The following is a 27,892-nucleotide window of genomic DNA, read 5'->3' as shown; positions in this document are numbered from 1 at the left end:
GTAACGACTAATGACGATGTGAGGAAGATGTTTAAACCGACGCAAGTCGCAAATTGGGGATTACGTCTCGCACGGTGCATCCCAAGCAACAGGATGTTAATGATTTACTTGCGAGACTGTCAGATACGGGGTTTGTGCCCGGCGCGTGAAGCTCAGGGCGTCCTATTGTTCAGTCACATTTGGAAACTAAATGCAAATGGTATTAGAGCGGCTTGGCGACTATAAAGGTGAAGCTAACATCGCCGCTTTGCCGATGGATTTGTGTAGCTCGTTTTCTAATGGGCGAAAGGCTGGAATATTAAAAAAACATTTACAATAGACTCCTCCCCCCTGTGGCCAGGACTCCCCCGCAAAATAGGTTTTTAATCTCAGTGGGACTTTCCTGGTTAAATAAAGGTCAATATATAAAATGAATTGGCGGCAGGACTTTAGAGTTTAATGTTCCGGCGCTTTAATCCTGTCCAACGCTATTTGTTCAGGAACTTAGTCCGTTTGCGTGACAGATAGTATTTGCCCAAGTTAATCATTTCTTTGTTTAAGGCGTTTCTTTTCCATGGTAAGGTAAATAGTAAAAAATAATACATGAGCTGCTGGTGGCAGACTAGCTAGTGGTCTCACAGCAAGAAGGTCACGGGTCTTTCTGTGTTTCTCCCTGTGTCTGGGAGGGTTTCCTCCGGGTGCTCTGGGTGCTCTGGTTTCTAACATTGTTTTCAACTATATTTACAAAAATCTGATCTACAAAAAAGTTATGTAAACTTGAAAATACGGATTAATGGTAATATGGAACTTTTGTGATTAGTTTAACAGACATTTCCCATTTGTCTGATAATTAAACTATTAAACCGGACTATAAGTCGCACTTTTTTAATAGTTTTGGCCGGGGTGCGATTTATACTTATATTTATACTTATAACTAATAACATAAGTATAAATATAAGTATAAGTCGCACCCCAGCCAAAACTTATACGGAGTGACTTATATGTGATATTATTTGTTATTTTCACACTTGCAACCCCATTTCATACTCCAGTGCGACTTATATATGTTTTTTTCTTCTCTATTATGCATTTTTTGGCTGGTGCGACTTATACTCTGGTGCGACTTATAGTCCAGTGCGATTTATAGTTCAGAAAATACGGTAATACGTTCAAAGACACGTTTTTACGCATTTCTGTTTGACTGACATAACACTAATACAATATTCGTTATTGGGTATTCACGTTTTGTCAACATTACCCACTCCTACACGTAAATCTTTAGTTTAGTTTGAGACCTTGGATTTCAAATGGAGCAGAGCGTATTTGGTGTAAATCTGGTTTGACGGCGCATTCAAACCTCCGCTTCAATCGCATCAATCAACCTGTCGTTTTTTTTAATTCCTCTTCAAACACGCTCCGACATGACTCTTGTGTTAGTTTATCCATTTACAATTTAGCGTAATCCCGGTCGCTAATGCCCCCGGGCGTGTTGGAAACGTGCTCCGTCCACTTTAAAGGCGCACAGTGTCACTTTTCCGCCCCGCACTCTCGCCGCGGCCTACAGTAGCTAATCTAATCACGCCCGGTAACACATTAAATGCTTTCTGAGGCTCGTCCCCCGCCGCTTATGAGAGATCGCGTCCATTATGTAAAGGTAAAACAAATTTGCCGGCGGTTTATTGACACGGCGCCGAAGGGGGCCTGCCGGGTGATTACAGAGCAAACAGAACGATGGTGTCTTTACTTGTGACTGAAACACAGGTGCTTAGGCTGTGTTTCCGCGGTCCTCGTCCATGCGGCAAACGCAATTTAACTGATGGTGTACAGTGTGTAAAGTATGGCGATTAAATTAGAAGAGGCGTGATCAATTGATTGGCAATGTAGTGTCGGGGATGGGGCAGTTTTAACAGTGTTTCCAGGGGTTTATTAGAGGCTAGCCGGTGGTAGCTAGTTGTAGCGGCACAGATCAGGCAGGCGCGCAACCGTTTTTTTAAGCTATCTACAATCAAATCAAAAAAAGTATAAAATCAAAAATTCCTACCCAGCCCCTATTTATTACTAAATTATAGCTTATGTATGTGTGAGTTTGATGTAACAATATGTCCATCACTTGTAAATAAGAGCGCTAGCTAGCTGTAGCGGCAATTGTTGGTAGCTAGCTGTAGCAGCACAGATCAGGCAGGCGTGCAACGTTTTTTTTTAGCTTTCTACAATCAAATAAAAAAAGTATAAAATCAAAAATTGCTACCCAGGCCTTATTTATTACAAAATGATAGCTTATGTATGTGTGAGTTTAATGTAATAGTTTGTCCATCGCTTGTAAATAAGAGTGGTAGCTAGCTGTAGCGGGAATTAGTGGTAGCTAGCTGTAGCGGCACAGATCAGGCAGGCGCGCGAACGTTTTTAATAATACGACCATCGCTTGTAAATCAGACCTGACATTCTAACATAATGCAGTGTAAATTGACTTTCTACTCCTAGACTCCAACCTAGAGGACACACAGGAGAATGATTTGTACAGTTCAGCTTGCCGTTTTTTGATTTTTCTCTTACTATTTCAACTCAAAAACGTCTCAGGAGGTGTAGCATGTCAGCGTTGGCACCAATTTATAATAGCTACACCGTCATTTGCCTTAACAAAGACCCAAATCATAACCAACATATAGTTTATTCAGCATGATCGATGAATGAACTACTTAATCAAGGTTAGGTGTTAGGAGTAAGGGTTCGAGTAATCATCGTAGCGTGAATCGTTCTCAATAAAGGCTTTGTTTGTGCTTTTCCTAAGGCGGGAATACTGTAAGTGTAGGTGTTATAAAGTGTTACGGACAAAAGGTTTCAGAGCGAGGAAGTGAAAAAGCCTATTCACCTATTCACTGTTAAAACGTCTGTCTAGTTCACGCAATTTTCTTTACTCGCCATAATAAACCCGCTGAGTTAAAACAGTCTTAAGAGTTCGTTCTGGCAATTTTACGGGCTGTCACAATAGATGGAATTAAACGCTTTTTTTTACTCCAAGACAATGATAGAGCTACAGCTAGAAACGAAACGACATAGACCACGATCTTAAATAATTACTGTTATTAAGCCGTTTTTAAACCATTATTCTTTGAAACAGTAATGATTTAGCCTTAAAGACGGTCACAACATTTTTAAAAGGAAACAAACGTCGTATCTTTTTCTACACTTCTGTTATGCCTCTTCAGAATACTGCAGTAAATATGGTACCATGAGATGCGAGATGCGATAATTGTGATAATAATTGCGTTCCGTTACACCCCAAGTCGTGTCATAAAACATAATAAAAGCAATGTCTTCTTCTTATTACATTTTTGGCAGAAATGGGCTGAAGAAAAGGTTAAATATCTTTGGTCGACCTATTTTCACTGTACTCGGCTCGTAATAGGATTATTGCAATGTCAAAGGCAGAAAGAACTTTCGAAATGCAACCGAACAACAAACAAACAAACAAACAAACAAACAACCAGGTTGCTATATCTGCACCGGTGACAGATGTTGTTATTGAATCTGGCAGTTGTTCTGGTGAATATGTCCTGCCAAACCTCAAAAACACCTCTGACACACAACACAGGTTACAACGTGAATCCATCTGTTCTTTATTCATAAACGCCTCGCCAGTTGAGTTGCGGTGCATTTGAACACATTCGGTTTGATGTTTTTATATGAATTTCTATTTAATTTGGTTAATAAAGTGCGTTCAGACAGCGCTACGACTTCTGCGTTTTGACAAAAATGACAAAATCTTGATTCTAAACGGAGAATCTCAAGTAAACTTTTCGCGCTCTGCTTCGGGCGCTCTTAAATAGAGGAGTCCCGTCCATAAACCGTGATGTGCAAAACGTCTTATCGGTCGCTCGCTGCGTCGGACCTGTCGGTTTCATTTTAAATTACTCCTCCTCGGTGAAAGTTTTATCTGGCGGAGAGACTCGTGTGGGAAGCAGGAATCCCCCTCTCGCTCGTGTAATCTTTTCAAAGTCGGCACGCTTCCCCCGCTCTTTCGCTTATTGTTCGTTCCTATCGCTCGCGGATCTTTTTCATTTTAATTAGGAGGGTCCTGTCTTGATTAACTCTCTATGCGGTCGGCTGCTCTTGTTTTGATGTGGTGCTATCGCCGCTCTGTAACGCAGCGGCGGCGGCTGTGCAAAGAGCTGTCAGTCATTTCTGAGGCGCGTGTGGGAGTCGCAGGCGGATAAACGGACGCGAGGGCGGGAGGAAAGCGAGCGCCGGCGATGTGTTTGCCCTTTTAAATCCGTCTTACCTGCTCCTACTGTGCTACAGCGTGTGTTTTATCTTCACAGGACGAGACATGAGCTTCTCCCGCTGAACGCTGTGGATGCCAATCTGGTAAGTGTGCTGTTTATTATGCCAGCTTAAAACTTATATATCGCATAAACACGGCAAACGTTTTAGAATGAGCTTCCGCCATGTCAGAACGAGTAGAAGACGCCTGGAAATATAAAGAATGTACCGTATTTTCTGGACCTTCGTCGCACTTTTTTTCATAGTTTTGGACTCATATGTGTTATTATTTGTTATTCACACTGGGTGCACGGGTTCTCCGGTTCTTCTAAAATGGCCCGAATGAATGTGAGAGTGAAGTGAGAGTGAATGGTTATCTGTGTGTCTATGTCTCTGTGGCCCTGTGATGAGTTGGCCACTGTCCAGGGTAGGGCTGTGTTCAAAATATCGATACGGCGATATATCGTCACGAAGTCACAGTATCGAGATTTTTTTATTTAAAAAAAGAAAGAAAAAAAAAAGATTTTTGTGGCCCGTAGGCTTTAAACGAGGTGAAATAGGAGGAGCTGTGGACTTGATCAGAAGCTGATCTGTGCAGAAGATGCTGCTGCAGCAAGTTCAGACCAGGCCAATTGTTTGGCAAGAAACATGCAATACTTTACTAGAATGTGTTCCTTATATTTCTATTTGGATCAGTTGGTTGGATGTATGAAGTTATTAGAGCAGAATGGACTTATAAATAAGTGCTTTGTGGATAAACATGGAATTTCATACATTTTCTTATTCAGAGTAAAAACATTACCCATTTGGTACATTTTTAAGACCCTTTTTAAAAAAATTTATCGGGATACATATCGTAATGAGGGAATTGTATCGGAATATACAAGTATCGGGATACGTATCGTATCGTGACCCTTGTATCGGGATACGTATCGTATCGCAAGGGTCTTGGCAATACCCAGCCCTAGTCCAGGGTGTACCCCGCCTAAGGCCCAAAATCACTGGGGTAGGCTCCAGTCACCTGCGCCCCCGAAAGGGAAAAAGCGGTAGAAAATGAATGAACAATGGCAACCACAAGAGGGCGCTCTAGGCTCTAAGCGACGCAGAAGAAGAATCTGCACTTCCTCTACCTCTGGAGTTTGTGGAGTTGTTTAGAAGTGACACAGAGGAAGAAGAATTCAATGGATTTAGTGATTTGGGGTAAAACTGATGCTTTGGTAAACTTGTTAGCATGTTCTTTATGCTATAGTTATCTGAATAACTGTTAATATGTTACGTTAACATACCAGACATTTACCACAGTTCTGTCTGTGCCTCATGTAGCTGAAGGTGTTAGCGTTAGCATACGTACACCTATTCACCATGTTCTCTCATCTGTTATTATTTTAAACTGCATTTCAAGATGAAATGTCTGTTCTTGGTCTTGGATTTTATCAAATAAATTTCCCCCCAAAATTTGACTTATACTCCAGTGCGACTTATATATGTTTTCTTCTTCTCTATTATGCATTTTTTGGCTGGTGCGACTTATAGTCCGGAAAATACAGTAGTTAAAAAGTTTTGAGGGACGAAAAGTGTATGTATTTGCTCTGTTTGCGTACAATTACGATTTTTCTCGCGCCGTTGACGACATGAAAGCGACATCATGTGCTGTGAATGGTATTGACTGGTATTGATCCGCTGCTTTCCACTCTGTTAGAGAAATCGATCGGCCCAAACGTTCTTCTCTGGTGCAGCTGTCACATTCTGTCCAGATCCGCGTCCCTCGTAATGTCGTTATCCGGCTTTCGAGCGTTTACTTCCATTTTTTTATCGGTCAATAGAGCGGCTTTGAGCGCTTTTGAACGAGCTTTGGTAAACACGGCGAGGTTTATTTGTAGAGCACGACTTCTGCTTTTACGCGCACGTAAATGCATAGAAAGAAGTGGGCAGCGGTTCAAAAGTCACATAATATTGTGAATATTTTGCTACATTTGAATAGCATGTATATAGTTTCATTTTTGTTTTGTCGTAAACTTTCTGCTTGATATTTCTGCTCTTCTGTGATTTAAAAAAAATTATATGTTGATACGGATGTCAAGTTTCTTTGGTTAATCGATAATCGTGATCATTCAGGTCACAATATAATGTAAGAAAGAACCAAAATATAATAATCGCCAACCTTTTAGAAGCAAAATTAAGTCTTGTTAGTTCAGTCTATAGCCCAAAATATAAATGTAAATAACTTTTTTATCTGGCTGTTATTGTCATATTTAACTTTATTTTGTCCGTCAGAAATTTCAGTTTTGTAAAGTCGGTCACAAACTTGAGGAACAGTCACATGTAAAACCAACGGGAATGAACAAAAATGAAAGATTTCACTGTTGTTTGGTCTCGATAATTGCAAGTAATCGTTACATGATCGCAACACAAAAAAATCATATTGTGACATCCCTTTAAAGACACGTTTTAACACATTTCTGTTGGATTGACGCAATATCTCCCAAGAAATATGGCCCGCCCCTAATCTTGAGCACTTTCCTTTGGCATCTCTTATTCTTGCCATTACAGAACCTATAATACCGTGTGCTTGGCTGGCGGCGCGGTGGTTAAGGGCGTGGCACATGTGCGACGTTGTGTGTTCGAGTCAATTCAATTAAGTTTACTTTTGTTACGCCTGAAATCACAACAGCGTTTGTCTTGAAGGGCGACGGTGAGAACAGTTTAAACAATGTTCATAGGGCTCGGCAATGTCACAGCGTCCCGTGTCCTTAGACAAAATTAATGTCCCAGCATCCCCTGTCCTTAGACAATGGCTGCTGTATCCCGTGTCCTTAGACAAATGTCCCAGGGTCCCCTGTCCTTAGACCCTCCTTCTCAGCCAGGAAAAACTACAAAACCTCCTTGGAAAAAAGTATAAACCTGGAGGAGTTCCACAGTGAAGGAGAGATCTGACTCCCTCAGACGTACTCGGTTCGATTTATGTGCACAGCTCTCCCCCTTTTGACCTACGACTGTCCTGTCGAATAAAGCTCTCAAGGAATTCTTAAAAATGAATAAATCAATAATGTATCTACTAAAAGCATGTTCCTTTTTCACGACATGCTAGTGCAGGCTTGTGGTTGTAACGCAATCTGATGGCAGAAATGACCAGAACGACTCCACGGACGATGTATGAACTTAAAAACACGGCACTAGACTACACTTGCCTGAGCAGCCAGTCCTTCCTACATTCTGTTCAAATGCAGAAGGGTCTGGAATCAGTCCAATGGGGTCGTCAAAAGAACTCCCCAAGCATGAACCGGTCCAACCACCGCCACTAATTTGTGTCACGTGTCTCTCAAATGCGGAAGACATCTCTCAAATATTTTCGAAACTTTCAGAACAAAATATATAACTTCATTTACCTCAGATTTACAGAGTTTAGTACGTCGCTTGTTGACTCAGCAGAAGTCGGCGACGTTTCTCAGTCTGTGTTATTTAAATGTTTTCCTCGTAATCCGCCATGTTTGTTTAGATGCAAACGGACAATGTGTTTGTCCGATCGGTTAATCCGCCTGTCAATCCCTCCCTTGGAAACTGGAGCGACTGGGTTGGATTCCAGACCGAAAGGTCTCTGTAAATTATTTTCAAAGCGTGTGGTCTTGGCTGGTCAGGCAACAGGACATCGGCAAACTGTGAAAAGCGTGTTTTTACTGAACGGGATTAACGAAACAAGTGCGAAAGAAGCTAAACGCGACTCCGGGAACGTTTTCGATGAGCGCAAGCCGCTGCAACATCGAAAAGAACGGTACAACTTTTAGAATCCTGTGTATTCGCCAACATGTCACGTCGCCCAATTACATTTGACTCGATCGCACGTCGCCCGTTCCGTTTGGCCTCGACATAAAAATCTCGTCTAGATCAACCGCCGGATGACGAACGGCAGTATTTCTCAACGTTTCATTGATGTCTTTTCGTACGTCGTTCTCCCGCATCTTTTGAAGCCTCATTAAGCACGACATGCCTCTGCCCCAAAAAACGAGCCGAGCATCGCCGAGCCACTTTCACACACTCTGACAGGCGTTTCATTGGATTGCAGTTGAATGATGAAAGCGAAGGGCCCTCGTTTCGAAGCCTATCTCCTGAGCAACGATCCGCAGCCCCGTCGTGGCCGTTGGCGAAACCGCATCGGGGCTTCGGGGACGTTTCAGGGACGTTTCAGGGACGTTTCAGGCTTTGCAGGCGCCCCGTAAATGCCCCATGGCGCCTAAACTCGTAGATATCAGTCAACAAAATTAAATAAAGCAATCACCTGTTCGATTTATACTGTTCAATACTGTACACCAGGGGTCACGATCACTAAAAAACTTTCACTGGATCCAGTTTGAGAACAGTTCCACAAGCTGAGGTCCGGAACGTATTTCTTTCTATTTGGGAAACGCAAAACAAAGAATCAGAGAAGCAGAGAGCAAGGGTACGAAACAAAAAGACTTAATGAAATGAAAGTCAGTCCAGCGTCATGTAGTATCTGTTCCATCTGTTCCAATTTTCAAACTGTAAAAGTCTTTTTCCTTTTTCGTAAATGTCCAAAGTGACTTCAGTCCTTGACAATTGATCCCGTCATCCATTTTTCTTTTTGCTGCAGCCAAAAGTACATTCCACAGGTTATCTATCGTTATCTATCGTTTCCGTTGTTGGAGTTCTACGTCCTAGATACATCGGTTTGAATGGTGACTCTTTTTGTTGAATGTTGAAGTTTTAGTGCCTGAATAATCGTGATGATGTTTATGAACTCGAGGGCTGTCCCATAGCACATGATAGCGATGTGCAAGTATTTCCTGTCATTTAGTCCCAGTCGCTCTCCTCTGCCAGCTTGTGCCCGTGGCCTCTCCGGGCACTCAACACACACGCCACCTTTGCCCAAGGACACAACATAGACTGGTTTGAGGTGAGATCGGACCTCCAACTAACCTTTCACATGCTCTAAATGTAATGAACCAATAAACCAATTTGGAACAAATGCAAAGGTTAAGAACATGCAGCTTTTTACCGTCTTGCTGCTGGTGTTAGAATGAGCACTCTTGACATGGCAATTAATCATTTAAAACAAATACTGTATAAGCTCCCAGGCTACTGTTGAAGTTAAATATAGAATTTAAACTAAATGAATATAAGAGGACCCCAGGAAGAGAAGTGGCAATTCAATGGGCCGATGGGCGAAATAAAACCATAAAACAATATATTTTGAAGAAGTCCAAAGTCCTCAAAATGTTGCCTCTAAAGAGGAAGTTGAAACTGAACTGATTCTCTTCATATTAGACCTTACATTAGATGAGCTTGCTTTGTTGTATTTTCTATTTTAATGATGTAATCTGCATAAATTATGTCATAAGTTAGGATGCCGGGAAAGCCCATGGATCTATTATAATATCTGGATAGGGTACGCCCCCTCTGCCTCTGGCTCCAAATTGAGTAGTGGCCACTCCGTAGAATGCAGCCTTTTGGTTGGACCATTTCAGGAGTTCGGCCTCTAAAATTACCAAACATGCTAAATTGTTTTTAGTCTAAAAATAAAATAGAAGGAATTTCACTCTTTAACTGTTTCTAAAATACTTAAAAAATACATTTTTAACCTTCCGGTGAACGGTGTACGCGCACCGAGCGCGCACGTAACCCTCGTGAACGAGCCTCAGGAGAACATGTGACGAAAACTAAACACAAACAGAAGAAAGAGACGAGACGAGACCACGATACACGTAAGTTGTGTTTGTATGTCATTCCTCACGTTTCACACATCGTTCCATGAATTCATTATATGAAGTGTAAAACAACAATTACACAGTTAACACAAGTTAACACAAGTTAACACGAGCTAACACGAGCTAATGTAAGCTAAAGTTTAGCTACACAAAGATGCAACAACACGTCGTGATGGCTCGTGCTTCTGCAAATAAATAACTAATTATTTCTCCTACTAAATGTTCTAAGAGACAAAAGGTTAAGCACAGATCAAGGAAAACTAGAGAAAGAAGGGAAATAAAGTGATGTTTGTATTATGTGCTATAACAAACTACCAATAATTCAAATATAACCTGCTGAAATGGGTCATATCTTACACATATAAATGTAAACGTATGTAAAAGTGACAGTGGTGTACTCACAGGGCTGAGACGACATTTAAGGTTTTATTACCCATTTAATAATGAAGTGTGCTGTGTTTAAACAGCAAAGCACACGCTTGTTTTCTATAGGAATGTCATGGATTTACTTCCATGGAATATGTAGAGATTTAGCAAACATGTCAGTTATGTTCTAACTTCTAAGGTTTAAACCTTAGAATGCATAAGTAAATTACTTTTGGTTCCAGCTTTAAAAAATAATGTGAAAACAGGAACTTTTGTGTTACAGAGCGAAATGTAAATCTCTCAATAACATATAACCATCCATTTAACTCCGTTAAATATGCATAATATATCAATGTTCTAATGAGTATCTTTCTCATCTTCAGAGTGCTGACCAGTGAGTTTAGTCTATCTGTGCTGTCCAGAGCTCTACAGATCACTGCAGGTCACTGCAGACACAGAGTGATCTCAAGTAAACTCCTGACGACTCCAAAGCAAAAGGTATTTTGATAATAACTTGTGCCTCAAATCAGTACTTTGAATTTATAAAATGTCTGTTTTGTTATGACCAAAAAAAACTAAATGATAATTGTTCTTCAAAAGAGCCACTGCTGTGTCACATGTGTCTGTAAAGCAGCTTCAGGACAAACATGTGAAGTGTATGTTCTATGACTTGTATAATCTAAAACATATGAAGTGTATGTTATGTGACTTGTATAATCTAAACATATGAAGTGTATGTTATGTGACTTGTATAATCTAAAACATGTGAAGTGTATGTTATGTGACTTGTATAATCTAAAACATGTGAAGTGTATGTTATGTGACTTGTATAATCTAAAACATATGAAGTGTATGTTCTATGACTTGTATAATCTAAAACATATGAAGTGTATGTTATGTGACTTGTATAATCTAAACATGTGAAGTGTATGTTATGTGACTTGTATAATCTAAACATATGAAGTGTATGTTATGTGACTTGTATAATCTAAAACATATGAAGTGTATGTTCTATGACTTGTATAATCTAATACATGTGAAGTGTATGTTATGTGACTTGTATAATCTAAACATGTGAAGTGTGTGTTATATGACTTGTATAATCTAAACATATGAAGTGTATGTTATGTGACTTGTATAATCTAAAACATATGAAGTGTATGTTCTATGACTTGTATAATCTAATACATGTGAAGTGTATGTTATGTGACTTGTATAATCTAAACATATGAAGTGTATGTTATGTGACTTGTATAATCTAAACATGTGAAGTGTATGTTCTATGACTTGTATAATCTAAAACATATGAAGTGTATGTTATGTGACTTGTATAATCTAAACATATGAAGTGTATGTTATGTGACTTGTATAATCTAAAACATATGAAGTGTATGTTCTATGACTTGTATAATCTAATACATGTGAAGTGTATGTTATGTGACTTGTATAATCTAAACATATGAAGTGTATGTTATGTGACTTGTATAATCTAAACATGTGAAGTGTATGTTCTATGACTTGTATAATCTAAAACATATGAAGTGTATGTTATGTGACTTGTATAATCTAATACATATGAAGTGTATGTTATGTGACTTGTATAATCTAAACATGTGAAGTGTATGTTAATGTGACTTGTATAATCTAAACATATGAAGTGTATGTTATGTGACTTGTATAATCTAAACATGTGAAGTGTATGTTATGTGACTTGTATAATCTAAAACATATGAAGTGTATGTTATGTGACTTGTATAATCTAAACATGTGAAGTGTATGTTATGTGACTTGTATAATCTAAACATATGAAGTGTATGTTATGTGACTTGTATAATCTAAACATGTGAAGTGTATGTTATGTGACTTGTATAATCTAAAACATATGAAGTGTATGTTATGTGACTTGTATAATCTAAAACATATGAAGTGTATGTTATGTGACTTGTATAATCTAAAACATATGAAGTGTATGTTATGTGACTTGTATAATCTAAAACATATGAAGTGTATGTTATGTGACTTGTATAATCTAAACATATGAAGTGTATGTTATGTGACTTGTATAATCTAAAACATATGAAGTGTATGTTATGTGACTTGTATAATCTAAAACATTATGAAGTGTATGTTATGTGACTTGTATAATCTAAAACATATGAAGTGTATGTTATGTGACTTGTATAATCTAAAACATATGAAGTGTATGTTATGTGACTTGTATAATCTAAACATATGAAGTGTATGTTATAGTGACTTGTATAATCTAAACATATGAAGTGTATGTTATAGTGACTTGTATAATCTAAACATAGTTGAAGTGTATGTGACTTGTATAATCTAAACATATGAAGTGTATGTTATGTGACTTGTATAATCTAAACATGTGAAGTGTATGTTATGTGACTTGTATAATCTAAACATATGAAGTGTATGTTATGTGACTTGTATAATCTAAAACATATGAAGTGTATGTTCTATGACTTGTATAATCTAAAACATATGAAGTGTATGTTATATGACTTGTATAATCTAATACATATGAAGTGTATGTTATATGACTTGTATAATCTAAAACATATGAAGTGTATGTTATGTGACTTGTATAATCTAATACATATGAAGTGTATGTTATGTGACTTGTATAATCTAAACATGTGAAGTGTATGTTATGTGACTTGTATAATCTAAAACATATGACGTGTATGTTATGTGACTTGTATAATCTAAAACATATGAAGTGTATGTTATGTGACTTGTATAATCTAAACATGTGAAGTGTATGTTATGTGACTTGTATAATCTAAAACATATGAAGTGTATGTTATGTGACTTGTATAATCTAAACATATGAAGTGTATGTTATGTGACTTGTATAATCTAAACATGTGAAGTGTATGTTATGTGACTTGTATAATCTAAAACATATGAAGTGTATGTTATGTGACTTGTATAATCTAAAACATATGAAGTGTATGTTATATGACTTGTATAATCTAAAACATATGAAGTGTATGTTATGTGACTTGTATAATCTAAAACATATGAAGTGTATGTTATGTGACTTGTATAATCTAAAACATATGAAGTGTATGTTATGTGACTTGTATAATCTAAACATATGAAGTGTATGTTATGTGACTTGTATAATCTAAAACATATGAAGTGTATGTTCTATGACATGTATAATCTAAACATGTGAAGTGTATGTTATGTGACTTGTATAATCTAAAACATATGAAGTGTATGTTATATGACTTGTATAATCTAAACATGTGAAGTGTATGTTATGTGACTTGTATAAATCTAAAGCTGTGACATGTTCTGTTTGTCCCTCAGTCATACGATGGAGCTGAACGGAGGAGTTTACTGAAGTACAGAAGACAGCGTAGCCATGGAAACAAAGTCTTGTTAAATACTGAGATATTCAGTATTTAACGCAATAATGTCACATTTATGTGCATATAACTGATGTAAAAAGAGCGTTTATTTTACCATTATTATTAGTATTATTTTGTCTTACTCTAGCTGTTTTTATTTTATCTTTATTTTCCCTCCATTCCGTATTAAGGTATGAGAGGTTCTGTCTATGGGAGTTTTTGTTTATAAGAGTTCTTCTATTAAGATTGATCTATTAAGAGTGTTTTTTAAACTTCCTATAAGTTTTCTGTCCTTTTCCTCTGTATCCTCAACAAAATTTCCTCATGTGTGGACAATAAAGGAATATCTTATCTTATTCAGTATGTTCTTTTTGACTTATACAGGTTGTTTTATCATTGTTAATATTTTTATGTTGCACTGAATCACCAAAGCAAGTTCCACTGTTTGTGAATTCTGTTCTTTGACAATTGCAATAAACATTTTCTGATTCTATTAATGATGATGATAATAATGAACAGTGGCGGTAATGTAACACTTGGATACCAACTGCCATAAAACACAAAAGAAGAAGAAGAAGTACACAGACTCAAACTCCTTAATAAGGGACTCCCACATTGTAGCTTTAAAACTCATTGGAGCTTTAAAACTCAACTAAAACTGGCTAAAATCAATTTATCATTTGTAGTTATAATCAGATTTGCATTTATTGAACAAGTTCATTCATGTTCATTATTCTTATTAAATACATTAATAAACAAATGTGTTTTGTATTTATTAAAGATACAAAAATGACACAAAAGGAAACTGAATATAATTAAATACTGCTTAACTCAATTATGTAACAGAATCGATGATTATATTTTATATTTCTTCTCATCTGATTAAAAAAAAATGCATATTGGCCAAATTATGTTACGTAAATTAATAACTGAAAAGTTAATAACAAAATGAATACCCAAACCAAAAACTACAGAAAATGATGAGGACGTTATTAAACCTCTAAATGTAATTCATTGTCATTAAACCAGACTTTTTATCTTAACACTTCTTTATAATTATCTTAAATATCAGAGCTTTACAACATGATACATGTATATTTATAGATGGATATAACAATCCATCATTATACGTTACGTAAACAGACTATTTCAAGCTGAATCATTCCAAAAGTCCGTGTTGACTCTTCTCAGTCGTTCACGCTACTGTGACGTGCGCGCTCCCGACGCCAAAGCCTCACGGCGATGACGTCACAAAAGTGGGCGTAAATGAGACAGTATTCAGGAAGTAATGCAGAACTAAAACACTTTTTTGGAACCATGCAGCAATGAGCAGCTCCATAGGTTTCAATGGCGGCCATCTTGGCTTCCGGGGGCTTGGGAAAGCCCTGTGAAGGAGGTGAATAACATACATTTCATTACACTCTGTCTGCTCCAGAAACAATCGAGCTTATCGAGCAATAATTAATAAGTGCACCAGGGTTTTCTAATGCTTATAGAGCATATTGTGTTCACTACAGCTGAAATTCAAGTCAAATGATTTAGTCTAGACTCTATACACAGTATAATACCAGATATTGCCCAAGATTTGTTCAGTATTTACAGTAATTCAACCTAAAATTAATATGGAGGCAGGTTTGACAGCAGAAAATGACAGAGCAAAGCGACAAAAATGTTCTTATTGTTCAATCATACAGACTTTATTGTAAATTGTGAAAAATCTGTCCATGCGATATTTTTTCTGGAATTTGAATTATTATTGTATTTTTATTGTTTTCCAGAGAATTTGACCAGTTAATGCAGCACTGTGTCGGCCTGCTAGTCGCCATGGACATGTTATTGCTTTGTGTAGAATGTTCCACGGTATGGCATTAAACCATGAAGACAAGACATAATAACAGAACACAGGATCTTTCAAGGTTTCTAATATTTAAGACACCTGTAATTGAATAAATGCATTTAAAGTGCCTATGACAGGTTTTTACGATTTTCTAATTTTGACTTTATTTGTTGTACATATAAATTATAGTTTTACACCAATCGAGCAGGTATTTGTGGAGAAAACGCTGAAAAATCTGTAGAAAATGACAGGAAGTGACATTACACCAGGGACATTCATTCCAGTCAAAGTTCATGCAGAATTTGCACAAAGAAACAACTTTTTGACTCATTAATTCAACACAAATAAAGTCACTCTCATATATTTTTATTTGTCAAATTAAAAAAATTGTGTCATTAGATGAGTTCTTGCTGGATAATGTCCTAGTGTGATGTCATCAATTACAAACAGGAAGTAAAATTATAAACTTGAAAAATGTGCTATTTTGAGATAACAGTTTTATAATTTTTAGCCAAATTCAAAATATCTTTGTCTCAACTGCATTTTAGTTCAATGAGTCGTCCGGCCTGTAGGGGGCGCTTTAATGCCATACCATGGAACATTCTAGACAAAGCAATACCGGACAGATACAGATAGAGTTTTTTTGTTTTTTGTTTTTTTAGATGACAAAAACAAATATGTAAAAATACTTATTTATATCATCTACATTGCATCTTTAATGATATAAACATATTTAATCCACCGACAACAACAGCGTCTTGCTTTTGATCTGGCCCTCGTTGGCACATACAAACCGCACCAGCAGCGCAGCGTTTGGCAGTCTGGCCGCTCATTGATAAATATCGCGCGTTATGAATGGGACAGACTTGTTATTCCAAAGCGTCTGAGCGTCTGTCCTCCGAGTCCGGCTGTTTGAAAAGCTGCTCGCGCAACTGATTTATTATTCGCAGTATATTTTTGCTCTCTTCTCACTGTGAGCTCTTTAAATGTTTGACCATTTTTGGAGATCGCGCCGGGACGAACGATTACCGCACGGGTCAAGAATCTTAACATTAGACTTTGTGAATATGAAATAAGTTTATGGGAGAGCGGCATAGAGGAACGGAGCAGGCTTTAAGCGTTCCGGGAGCTGTCCGTCCGTCCCAGGGCAGCTGTGGCTACAATACAATTCAACACAGTAAAGTAAATGAACGCAAAACATTGTGAAGGAACGTGTTATCATTATTATTCTAAATTGTACTGCCATTATAAAGGGTACATTTCTGTTAACGTTTGCTTAGGTGTATTAAATGTCTATGACCGCAGAATTAAAGGTGCTGTATCTGATTTTGAATGTCTAAAAAAAATAAACAAATTAATTTTAAACTGTTCAAAGGTATTCCTCACTTTCCTAATGCGTTCCCAGAATCCGAAGTATTCACAGTGATGAGTTTACAAGTACTTTTCACCATCTTCAGAGGCCAGAGCGGAGTTTAATGTCACTGTAAAGCTAACAAACATTAGCATGCTAACTGCGCACTTCCTGCTTCGCGGAGAATAAAACGCTCTACGATTAGACGAACGCGACGGTCTCATTTTGACCATAAGAGCTGTTGTTTTTACGATATGTCTGAACTGGGGCGTAATAGAATTTACTTTAATGCATGGAAATAATACAAGAAATTAATAGTACAAATTAAGTAATTAGTAGAAGTATTTCTAGACAGTGTTGTTTATGTAAATAGTATATTTTCTTAAAAATAATATTTTTTTGCCAAATATTTTGCGCTTCCTAAATTTGAATCCACAAGAACTTTGTTTAGAAATTGGTTAAAGCGCCCCCTACAGGTCAGATGACTCATTTAACTAAAATGCAGTTAAATATGTTTAGAATTTTGCCCAAAAAAATATAAAAAAAAAAGAAAAAAACAAATAGCACATTTTCTAGGTTTATAATTTCACTTCCTGTTTGTAATTGATGACATCACACTAGGAAATTACCCAGCAAACACTGGGCAAAAACTCATCTAATGTCACAATCCTGTTATGTTTTCTACAGATGTTTCAAAGTTTTCTCCACAAATACCTGCTCGATATGTGTAAAACTATAATTATTTATATGTACAACAGGTATAAATACACCAAATAAAGTCAAATTTAGAAAATCATAAAAACCTGTCATACGACCTTTAAATGTATTCGATTGTCATTAAAGATGCACTGTGTACCTTTTCAGACACCTGCTTGCTTTATCTGAAATGTTCTGTGTGGCATTAAACTTCTTTATGTCTCTCAAGTGTTTTTTGTCTCAGTAGAGAGTCGTGTCTCTTGTTAAAAACTTATCTGGCGTGTTTCAATAATTAGTTTATTCCCAGTTTTTAAATTTTTCTCGTCCCAGTCTGAAACAACTTTGACTGATTTAAAGTTCAGCATGACTTATTCAGCCTGATCAGTGTAACCTTATATAGTATGGCAGCCACAAAAGAAGACTCATTTGTCGTGTAATCCCGCGGACACAACATACGTTTAGTGTTTGTTTACCAGGAGGTCGAGCGTGTTGTTCGCGTTTAGCTTAGTCCTTGTTGTTTACGACGTTAGAGGTTTTTTTTTTCTCACTGCTTGGGAGTCGCCCTGAATCGATGGTTTGCGTCCCGGGGGCGTTTCTCTGCGGCGTCGACGGATTCACGCTTTATTAACGGTCAGTAAAAGCATGCAGTGATGTTGTGGTCAAAGGGGACGTTTACTAAGTCTGGTTCTTTATGCCACTGGCCTTAGTTAGTATCTATAATCAGTCACAGACGTTGTTCCAGCTTTATATATCTAATGGTAAGATGAGTAATTACATGACAAGAATTTCAATTTTATAGACAAATAGAACAAAACACTAAATTACCACAGAGTAAAATTAAAAAGAAAATTACAACTAGACAGCAACTAAACATAAATACAAACAAAATCATGGCATATTCAAACCCCTTACACTTTGAGGCCTATCTAAAAAAATAAAACGCTTGAAAAATTGAGCCCTGTTTCAAAACTGATGCTGTTCCTGAACCTTTTGGAGCACAAACACATGTCCTGAGTCTTTGTGAAGCTGACACTCTGTAGTTTTGGACTCTGAGCTCTGTTTTACTCTAATTATAAGTAGAAACAAGCGCTGCTCAGAGGAAATCAGATTTTAAATGTCTTTGTTAAATGAGTGAAGCTGGTGTTGGAGGATTGTCTGATTGACACTAAAATGAGCTTTTGTTGGGTTTTGACAATTATTCTTTAAAAGCTGAAGGTAAATGAACTAAAAATGAGTTTTAGGGACTTGTAATGAAGAAAAAATGTCCAGGTGGAATCCATATGAAAGTCCTATTATCATATTTTTTTATTTGTGTGTGTGGAGAGAAAACTGACCCTGATTCTTCCCAGAATGATTGATTTGACTTGAAGTAAGTTACAGCTTTATTTTCATGTACAACACATCAAGCATCTTGAGAGATCCCTTTCATCACATGTGGACAAAACAGAATAAATAAAGAAAAAGTCCAACGCCCTAAGCATCCCATTAGGTCCAAAGTCAATCAGAGGTCATGATTAAATCCTGTAGTTAAGATTTTTTATAACAAATGTCCTGGGATTAGTTAGGATTTGCCAAAAAAAGAAAGAAATGAATGATTGATTTTTTATTTTATTTTTGGCTTATTTAAACAAATACAAAAGCCTTCCCATATTAATTTCCTGAACACAAGCAATCATACTTTTAACCATTTCCATTTAGTCCCATTAATTTACCCAAACACTGAAGGAACTGATGACGATTGCACCTGATTGGCTGATTCAAATTGGATAAATCGGTCGGCTCTTTACGATTATTCATTTAGCTAATCATTTTTTTCCCTCATTTCTTGAAAAGATCAATGCTCCGAAAGTCCCGCCCCAGTCGTACGCCATTTTTAACCTGTTACCACCCACCTGTCCGCCGGCGAGCATTTTCTATATCTCAAATATTCTCTTACATCATCACTTTTATTTCCGTGGTCAATACCAGCAAGCCATACATCATTTTAAAGCTTATTTCCTCAACACAACGAATATGTCATTGATTTACATTGAATAATATGCCCCAAGAAGCAATTGCCAATAGTTTGTGAGAAAGTCTCAACTTTTACAAACGCATGTCCTGTTTGCTGTTTATGACGGACGAAACGGCTTTATTCTGTACATCCTTGTACTCAGTCTGTCCGTAAGGAATCATTGAAAAACAATATCCACTTGTGCTTTTCCTGAAGTTATCCGATTTCGAGATATTGTCAAGTAAACAAATTTTTCTTCGTTTCTCGCCGGACGAGAATGCACTTGTCCGGCGCATTTCTCCGTCCATAACAAATGACTTGTTTGACCTATAAGATAATGTTGGATATCCTTCTTTTCTTCAGACTGTTACCTACAGAATGAGACCATCCACGAATTTTTCTGTCCACGGGTTTGTTTGCTACAGCCTCCGCAAAAAAAAATGCTCCGCTTGCGACGCACATGGATTAGTCTGTTTACATCTAAATAGCGCCGCGTGCGAGTGACGTAGCAGAGTTTGATTGACGTATTATTCTAGCCAATGAGAATAGCTTTAGAATGGTGGGCGGGACAAAGGTCTTATTGACACAGAATCTTCTGTATTCTAGTGCGTAAGGCTCCGGGAAGGCTATAAAGAGCCAGATTTCTCGGCAGGATTTTGCGCATAACGTTTTCTGATTTTATTAGCCTTTTGGACGTGCATTTTGTTAGATATATATATTATTATACCAATAAAAAAATAAAATAAAAATATTATAATTTTTATTTTTTATTTTTTTAACCTCTATATGGGAAATTCATGGGTAAACTCATATTTACACATTTTCACATATTTTTTTTTTTGCAGTTATAATGGGTATTAGTGGTCTACAAAACATCAAAATGTATGTTTTATGATCATAGAGGAGCTAAAATTGTAATAAAGCAGTTTGGCACAGTTGGCACATATTTGGATCACTTGTTCCGAATATACTTTTTGATACAAAAAGGTCAACAGCACCAAAATGCCTGTTCCTAGAGATCTGAAACTTTACACAGTTGTTGTCAACAAGATAAACATCATGTACAGTGAACAGCATATGCACACAATGAAGTATGTCATGCTCAGGACCATTACAAATTAACAATATTCAGGCGAGACTAAAAAAGGATGTTTTGTTTATGTTTGGGCCTCTGTAGTGTAAGTTCTGAAGCCCTGACAGTGTTCATGTGCACATCTGCAGAAACTAGAAGGCCTAAGCTTTCTAATGATGCATAAGATCCTCTTTTAATAAGCAATGCCATTTGGGTATGTCCAACCATTGTGCACAGGGCGAAAATAGGTGGACAATATTTTTACATAGGTGCCACGGTCTGCAACTAAACGGGAGCGTGACGATTTGAAAACAGGGACATCATAAACATTAAAACATTTCGCAGCCATTGTTTTCCCATTAAAATCCTCACAACGATCCTGAAGCAGCACGAACGACGACTCGAAACGACGAACGGCTCCGTTTTCTGACCGACAGATGGGAGCTGCTGTCACCGTGTCAATATTGACTCTTTCCCAGCTCAGAAATTGGCCCGCGGCGTCGGCGCTCTCAGCGGAGGGAGAGATTCCTGCTCCTTGTAAACATGAAGAAAAAAAAGAGCAAAACGAAAACATCACTCACAAGAATGGCCCGCAACACGTGCGCGGGTCTAAAAATACATCCGGGGAAAGATTTTACATACTCCTGTTGCTAAATGTAGAGCAGGAAAGAGGAAAACAATACTATAATGACACATCAAGTTCAGTTAAAGCTGCACTGTGTCGCTTTGTTGTGGATATGTAAATCTCACAGTGCCATATCACCACGGAAGTACAATCGTTATTGCAATATACGCTAACAGGATACTTTTATCTCTTACAATGCCTTGACGAGCCTTTGGTAAGAAGAATTACTGTCATAATCCAGAGAATTTAGATATAAAAGTGCTTAAAAACAGTGATTTCTTCATGTTTTCTGCACTAAAACGGAGCAAAGGATCATGGTCTATGTAGTTTCCCTCTGTTTTTTAGCTGTCGCTGCAATAAAACATTGTATTTAAGGAAAGAAGCTTGTAATTTGATATATTGTGACATCCCATTTTCCTCTTATTTAGTTAACCCAATTTATTTTTTTATTTTTTTTTTATTTTTTGCTATGATATAGTTGTTTCATGTTGCACCTTTTCAAAGAAGAAAGTTCCTTGTTTTTGAATCTTGTTTTTATTCACTGATGATGGCAAGAAACCTTTTTCTGATTCTGATTAACAATTCAATATTGATATTTTGCGTTTGTTCCGTTTGCTTTGTTTTTCATGCGAAACTCTTGAATTCTCACTTAACTTTGCTTTTATGTGTCTCCATTGGGTTAGATCGGAGTAATGCCGTACTGTTGAACGTTTTAGGAAATATCCATGGAAACGAGCGCCACAGAGTAGACCCTAGTGCACCTTTAAAAACAAAATGTATGCAGTATATGAGTTTAAAATCAACAGTCTGAATAATCTCTAACATGAATGATAACAGAACTAAGATAAATGCACTCATCAGCAGTTAACTCTATTGTACATTGAGACGGTTTGAATACAGTATTAAAATAAAAGTCTTAATTTGGCCAGATTGAGAACATTTACGAATAAAGTGTATTAAAGATAGTTGTATTTTTTGACATTTGTGTGTTTGAGTCTGTATAGTCCAGATCACAATTATCAAAACTATAGAGTAATCAAATAAAATAATTAATCGCAGCCCTAGAAAACGGCAAATATATATATTGCGCCAATTGTACATCACTTTAAGCCACATTTTGTTTCGAGACACTCATCTGTATTCAAATGACCGTTTACAACACTAGTCAAGACGGAGAATAACTTCATTTATATTTGTATTCCTAGACGTTATCGCCCCTGCAAAAAAATACTACACAAGTGAGTCTAAAAATACACGCCGGCAAAGCTATTCTACCTCCGCTCCACCGGCGCTCGACGCACCCGAGCCGGCCGCGCGCGCCGACCCACCGGGCTCCACGTGAACGCCGTAATTTGCACTTTCAATTAAACCGCCGACCTTCGCTCCAGAACGCAAACGCGATCGGCGCGGCTATTATTACACCCGGCGGCAGAGACGTGTTAGCGCTTAAGCTTCGGTGGCGGCGGGAGTCATAATCTGCACCTTCACGCGCACGTTCAGCCCACAGTCAATATTTGAGAGAAGGAGCCGGATACGCGCCGGTATTTAACTTTCGGATCAGCTCCTGTTTGGCTCGGTTTGGCGGGTTTTAAAGACGCCGCCGCCTCGTGTCATAACGGAACGATATCTACTACGATACGATATTTACTCGAGTACAAAGTGGAGAGGGAGTTGAAGGAGAATGAGCCGTTCGGGCGCAGTATCTGATGATTTATGTGGCGGAAGATGTGTCAAGATGTGTGGACAAAATGTACTCGAGTAAAAGTATCACGTATGGTATTTAAAAGCGTTGAAGTGCCTGTTTAAAAATGTACTAAAAAGTAAAGGTATTCCGCAGGGGTTGTCGATACTAAAACTAGTATTGCAACTAGTTACTCGTTTGATAATAATTCGTGAACACTTTTACAATGAGTTTAGTTTAGTCTTTATTTTAAGGGAAAACGTTAAAGTGACGTATGACAGGTTTTTACGTTTTTTTAACAATTGTGACTTTATTTGGTGTATTTATACCTGTTGTACATTCAAATTATAGTTTTACACCAATCGAGCAGGTATTTGTAGAGAACACGTTTACAAAGCTGCAGAAAATGACAGGAAGTCTCATTCCAGACAAAGTTTATGCAGAATTTACACCAAATAAACTACTTTTTTGACTCTCTAAACATTAATTCAACGAAATAAAGTCGCTCTCATTTATTTTTATTTGTCAAATTATTATTATTTTTTACATTAGATGAGTTTTGGCCCAGTGTTTGCTGGGTACTTTTCTCTGATAACATTTTTTTTTTATTTCAGAAAAATCCTAAATATATTTATTTTAACTGCATTTAAGTTACAATGAGTCATCCGACCTGTCATGGGCACTTTAAGTTTTTAAAAAAACAAAGCTTTTCCGCACTAGATTGTAGCTAATTTCCATCTGCTGTTCCTTGATTGACAGGAATAAATAATACAGTGAAAACAAAACACATTCAACAATAAGATCATTTCACAGAGTCATTCAAAGAGTATTTACACAAACATGACCTTCCAGTTTAGCTTTGCACTGTTCAAACAGGATTACAGTGGTACAAGATGTATGTTTAATAAAGACGGTACGACAAGTTTGAGGTGAAAATGTCTTTGACCTAAAAGTAGCATTTTGTAATTGGGAGTGTCTACAGAGCCGCGGCTCTGCAGCCACGGCCTTTTTTAAAATAAAATATGAAGTGGTTTTGATTTTTTTTTTTTTTTTTTTAATCAGAAGTGACTGAATCCATTTCCTAATTTCACTGGTCATTTGTATTATTTTAATCCTTGGACTCAAACTCAACACCTAATGAAGAAAAATGATCTATGTTAAGTTGATTTAAAGTCTATATGACAGGTTAAACTTCACATTTCACTAAAGCACAGTGAACACAATCATATTTCATATTTCAGATTAACATTTGGGGTATTTGTTCCCAGTTTGACAGTTTTCTTAAAGTTTATAAAGTCACTTCCTGGTTGAACATGGGCAGCAAATAAGACATAAGTAATTCCACAACTGTCACCTAGCAACCAGACTGTAAACAAGAACTATATAAATTACACAACGTTATGATTTGACACACAAATAGCTTTATTTTGTTGAATTATTGTTTAAACTGTCACAAAAGAGTGTCGGTTAAGTGTAGACTGTCTCTTTGTTGTCAATGGCACGCATATTGATGACATCACAGAGGGATTCTATTAAAAATAAATTAAAGGTTTTGTTTGTTTCTTCACAAAATGCAAAACTATGATAAATACGTCATATTTAGAGAAAGATGAGAGCCCGTCATAGGGACTTTCAGTAACAAATGCCAGTTTTGGCATTTGTTTTTCATATTGACTATTCATCCTTTAAAATACTATTTCTGTTCCACGCAAACATTCCTCTGAACCACTGAAGAACTGACTGACTTTGGGAAGGGATTTTGAGTATCTGTTCGATTGTTGCTCGCTAACATTTGAAAGCGCGTTATAAACATTGTTATTGATATAAATAAGGTGAACCAACATTGTAAATATGTAAATACTCACTTATGCACTTAGAAATAGGAAATACAGAGCCGCCTGTTATTGTTTCATTGTTTATTTTCTGCTCCTCCACCTCCTCCTAACCCAAATACTTCTGATTCTAGCTTTTTATCATTTTATTCATTCCAACTCTAATCTGCCACTTATTCTGTCAAGGTTTTAGACTTTTACTGTTGTACTTTCTGCCACTGTGTTTTTGTGTCAGCAGACAAACCTTACAGTCTTATTTAACTTGAAATGATACCAATCACTGACCATGGCATGAACCTCCTGACCCGAGTTGAGCCGCCTAGTTTCAAAAGCCAAGCTGCCAATGTTGGTAAAATAATGTTGTGTAATTGAGTTTAGATTTGCAAAATACATTTACAAAGTAGGACAACTCAACGTTTTAGAGAAAAGTGAAACATGAACTGATACAAGAACAAAGAACAACAGTCTTTCTATAAAAACAGTGCATTTTGTTCTATTATCCAAACATTGACATTAGATTTCGATTTGATTGCGACATATTGTGCGGCCATAAACTATAAAAATAAATCTGTCTAAACGTAACTCGTCTTCGGACGGGGAGAAGAGCCAGGAGCGAGCGGCCGAGGCCCCGGCACGACCACGACACATGACTGTGCTGAGATCAGATGACCCGACACACAGGAATGTGGCCTCTTCCTCCATTTTCTCCTCTATCTCTTCCATCGCTCTCTATATCTCCTTTTCTCTGCACTTCTGCTTTCTCTTTCCTTCTCTTTCTTCCCCCTCTCGCCTCTCTTTCTTCACTGTTTCTTTCTCTTCTCCGTCCTCTCGCTCTTGTCCCTTTCTCTCGGTGCGTTTGGACCGTGCCCGGGCGTCTGTGCGTTTGGACCGGGCGTCTGTGCGTTTGGACCGGGCGTCTGTGCGTTTGGACCGGGCATCTGTGCGTTTGGACCGGGCGTCTGTGCGTTTGGACCGGGCGTCTGTGCGTTTGGACTGTGGTCGGGCGTCTGTGCGTTTGGATCGGGCGTGGTCGGGCGTCTCTGCGTTTGGACCGGGCGTCTGTGCGTTTCGACTGTGGTCGGGCGTCTGTGCGTTTGGACTGTGGTCGGGCGTCTGTGCGTTTGGACTGTTGTCGGGCGTCTCTGCGTTTGGACCGGGCGTCTGTGCGTTTGGACTGTTGTCGGGCGTCTCTGCGTTTGGACCGGGCGTCTGTGCGTTTGGACTGTTGTCGGGCGTCTGTGCGTTTGGACTGTTGTCGGGCGTCTGTGCGTTTGGACTGTGGTCGGGCGTCTGTGCGTTTGGACTGTGGTCGGGCGTCTGTGCGTTTGGACCGGGCGTCTGTGCGTTTGGACCGGGCGTCTGTGCGTTTGGACCGGGCGTCTGTGCGTTTGGACCGGGCGTCTGTGCGTTTGGACTGTGGTCGGGCGTCTGTGCGTTTGGACCGGGCGTCTGTGCGTTTGGACCGTGGTCGGGCGTCTCTGCGTTTGGATCGGGCGTCTGTGCGTTTGGACCGTGGTCGGGCGTCTCTGCGTTTGGACCGGGCGTCTGTGCGTTTCGACTGTGGTCGGGCGTCTCTGCTTTTGGACTGTGGTCGGGCGTCTGTGCGTTTGGACTGTGGTCGGGCGTCTCTGCGTTTGGACTGTGGTCGGGCGTCTGTGCGTTTGGACTGTGGTCGGGCGTCTGTGCGTTTGGACTGTTGTCGGGCGTCTCTGCGTTTGGACCGGGCGTCTGTGCGTTTGGACTGTTGTCGGGCGTCTGTGCGTTTGGACTGTGGTCGGGCGTTTGTGCGTTTGGACTGTGGTCGGGCGTCTGTGCGTTTGGACTGTTGTCGGGCGTCTCTGCGTTTGGACCGGGCGTCTGTGCGTTTGGACTGTTGTCGGGCGTCTGTGCGTTTGGACTGTTGTCGGGCGTCTGTGCGTTTGGACCGGGCGTCTGTGCGTTTGGACTGTGGTCGGGCGTCTGTGCGTTTGGACCGGGCGTCTGTGCGTTTGGACTGTTGTCGGGCGTCTCTGCGTTTGGACCGGGCGTCTGTGCGTTTGGACTGTTGTCGGGCGTCTGTGCGTTTGGACTGTTGTCGGGCGTCTGTGCGTTTGGACCGGGCGTCTGTGCGTTTGGACTGTTGTCGGGCGTCTGTGCGTTTGGACCGGGCGTCTGTGCGTTTGGACTGTTGTCGGGCGTCTGTGCGTTTGGACCGGGCGTCTGTGCGTTTGGACTGTTGTCGGGCGTCTGTGCGTTTGGACCGGGCGTCTGTGCGTTTGGACTGTTGTCGGGCGTCTGTGCGTTTGGACCGGGCGTCTGTGCGTTTGGACTGTTGTCGGGCGTCTGTGCGTTTGGACCGGGCGTCTGTGCGTTTGGACTGTTGTCGGGCGTCTGTGCGTTTGGACCGGGCGTCTGTGCGTTTGGACTGTTGTCGGGCGTCTGTGCGTTTGGACCGGGCGTCTGTGCGTTTGGACTGTTGTCGGGCGTCTGTGCGTTTGGACCGGGCGTCTGTGCGTTTGGACTGTTGTCGGGCGTCTGTGCGTTTGGACCGGGCGTCTGTGCGTTTGGACTGTTGTCGGGCGTCTGTGCGTTTGGACCGGGCGTCTGTGCGTTTGGACCAGGAGTCTGTGCGTTTGGACCGGGCGTCTATGCGTTTGGACCAGGAGTCTGTGCGTTTGGACCGGGCGTCTATGCGTTTGGACCAGGAGTCTGTGCGTTTGGACCGGGCGTCTATGCGTTTGGACCAGGAGTCTGTGCGTTTGGACCGGGCGTCTATGCGTTTGGACCAGGAGTCTGTGCGTTTGGACCGGGCGTCTGTGCGTTTGGACATTGTTTTGAGTTAATAATGAGTTTATTAAAAAACAAAAACATTTCTGCACAATTTGCGATTAATTTGACAGACATTTACATTTTTAAAAATGATTATCAAATGAACAATTATCAAAGCACAATGAATGCATTTATAGACATTTTTAACACGTTGGATTGACATAAAATATAATCTGAATATCGTTCTATTGTCAGGATGCACCAACAAATATTAATATTGATGCCAATATCGCTCAAGCCTAGTCTTTTTGCTTTTAGTTTTTTTTTTCCAAACCTGACATTAAAGGTGCCATAA

General features: G+C 39.0%; 1 protein-coding gene across 2 annotated transcripts in view; it reads left to right on the top strand.

Moving 5' to 3' along the window:
* The first annotated feature begins 4,279 nt into the window (after positions 1-4,279).
* Positions 4,280-27,892, top strand: part of LOC140354994 (1-phosphatidylinositol 4,5-bisphosphate phosphodiesterase beta-4-like) — a 131,349-nt gene continuing 107,736 nt past the window's right edge. For both annotated transcript variants that reach the window (XM_072440122.1, XM_072440123.1), the window contains exon 1: positions 4,280-4,344. The gene's annotated coding sequence lies outside the window, so the exon portion shown is untranslated. The remainder of the gene's footprint in view (positions 4,345-27,892) is intronic.

Source organism: Eucyclogobius newberryi, unplaced genomic scaffold (genome assembly GCF_026437365.1).
Source record: "Eucyclogobius newberryi isolate DKJ021-1_F unplaced genomic scaffold, fEucNew1.0.hap1 SCAF_1, whole genome shotgun sequence".
Taxonomy (NCBI): Eukaryota; Metazoa; Chordata; class Actinopteri; order Gobiiformes; family Gobiidae; genus Eucyclogobius; species Eucyclogobius newberryi.
This window is presented reverse-complemented; position numbering and strand designations above follow the sequence as displayed.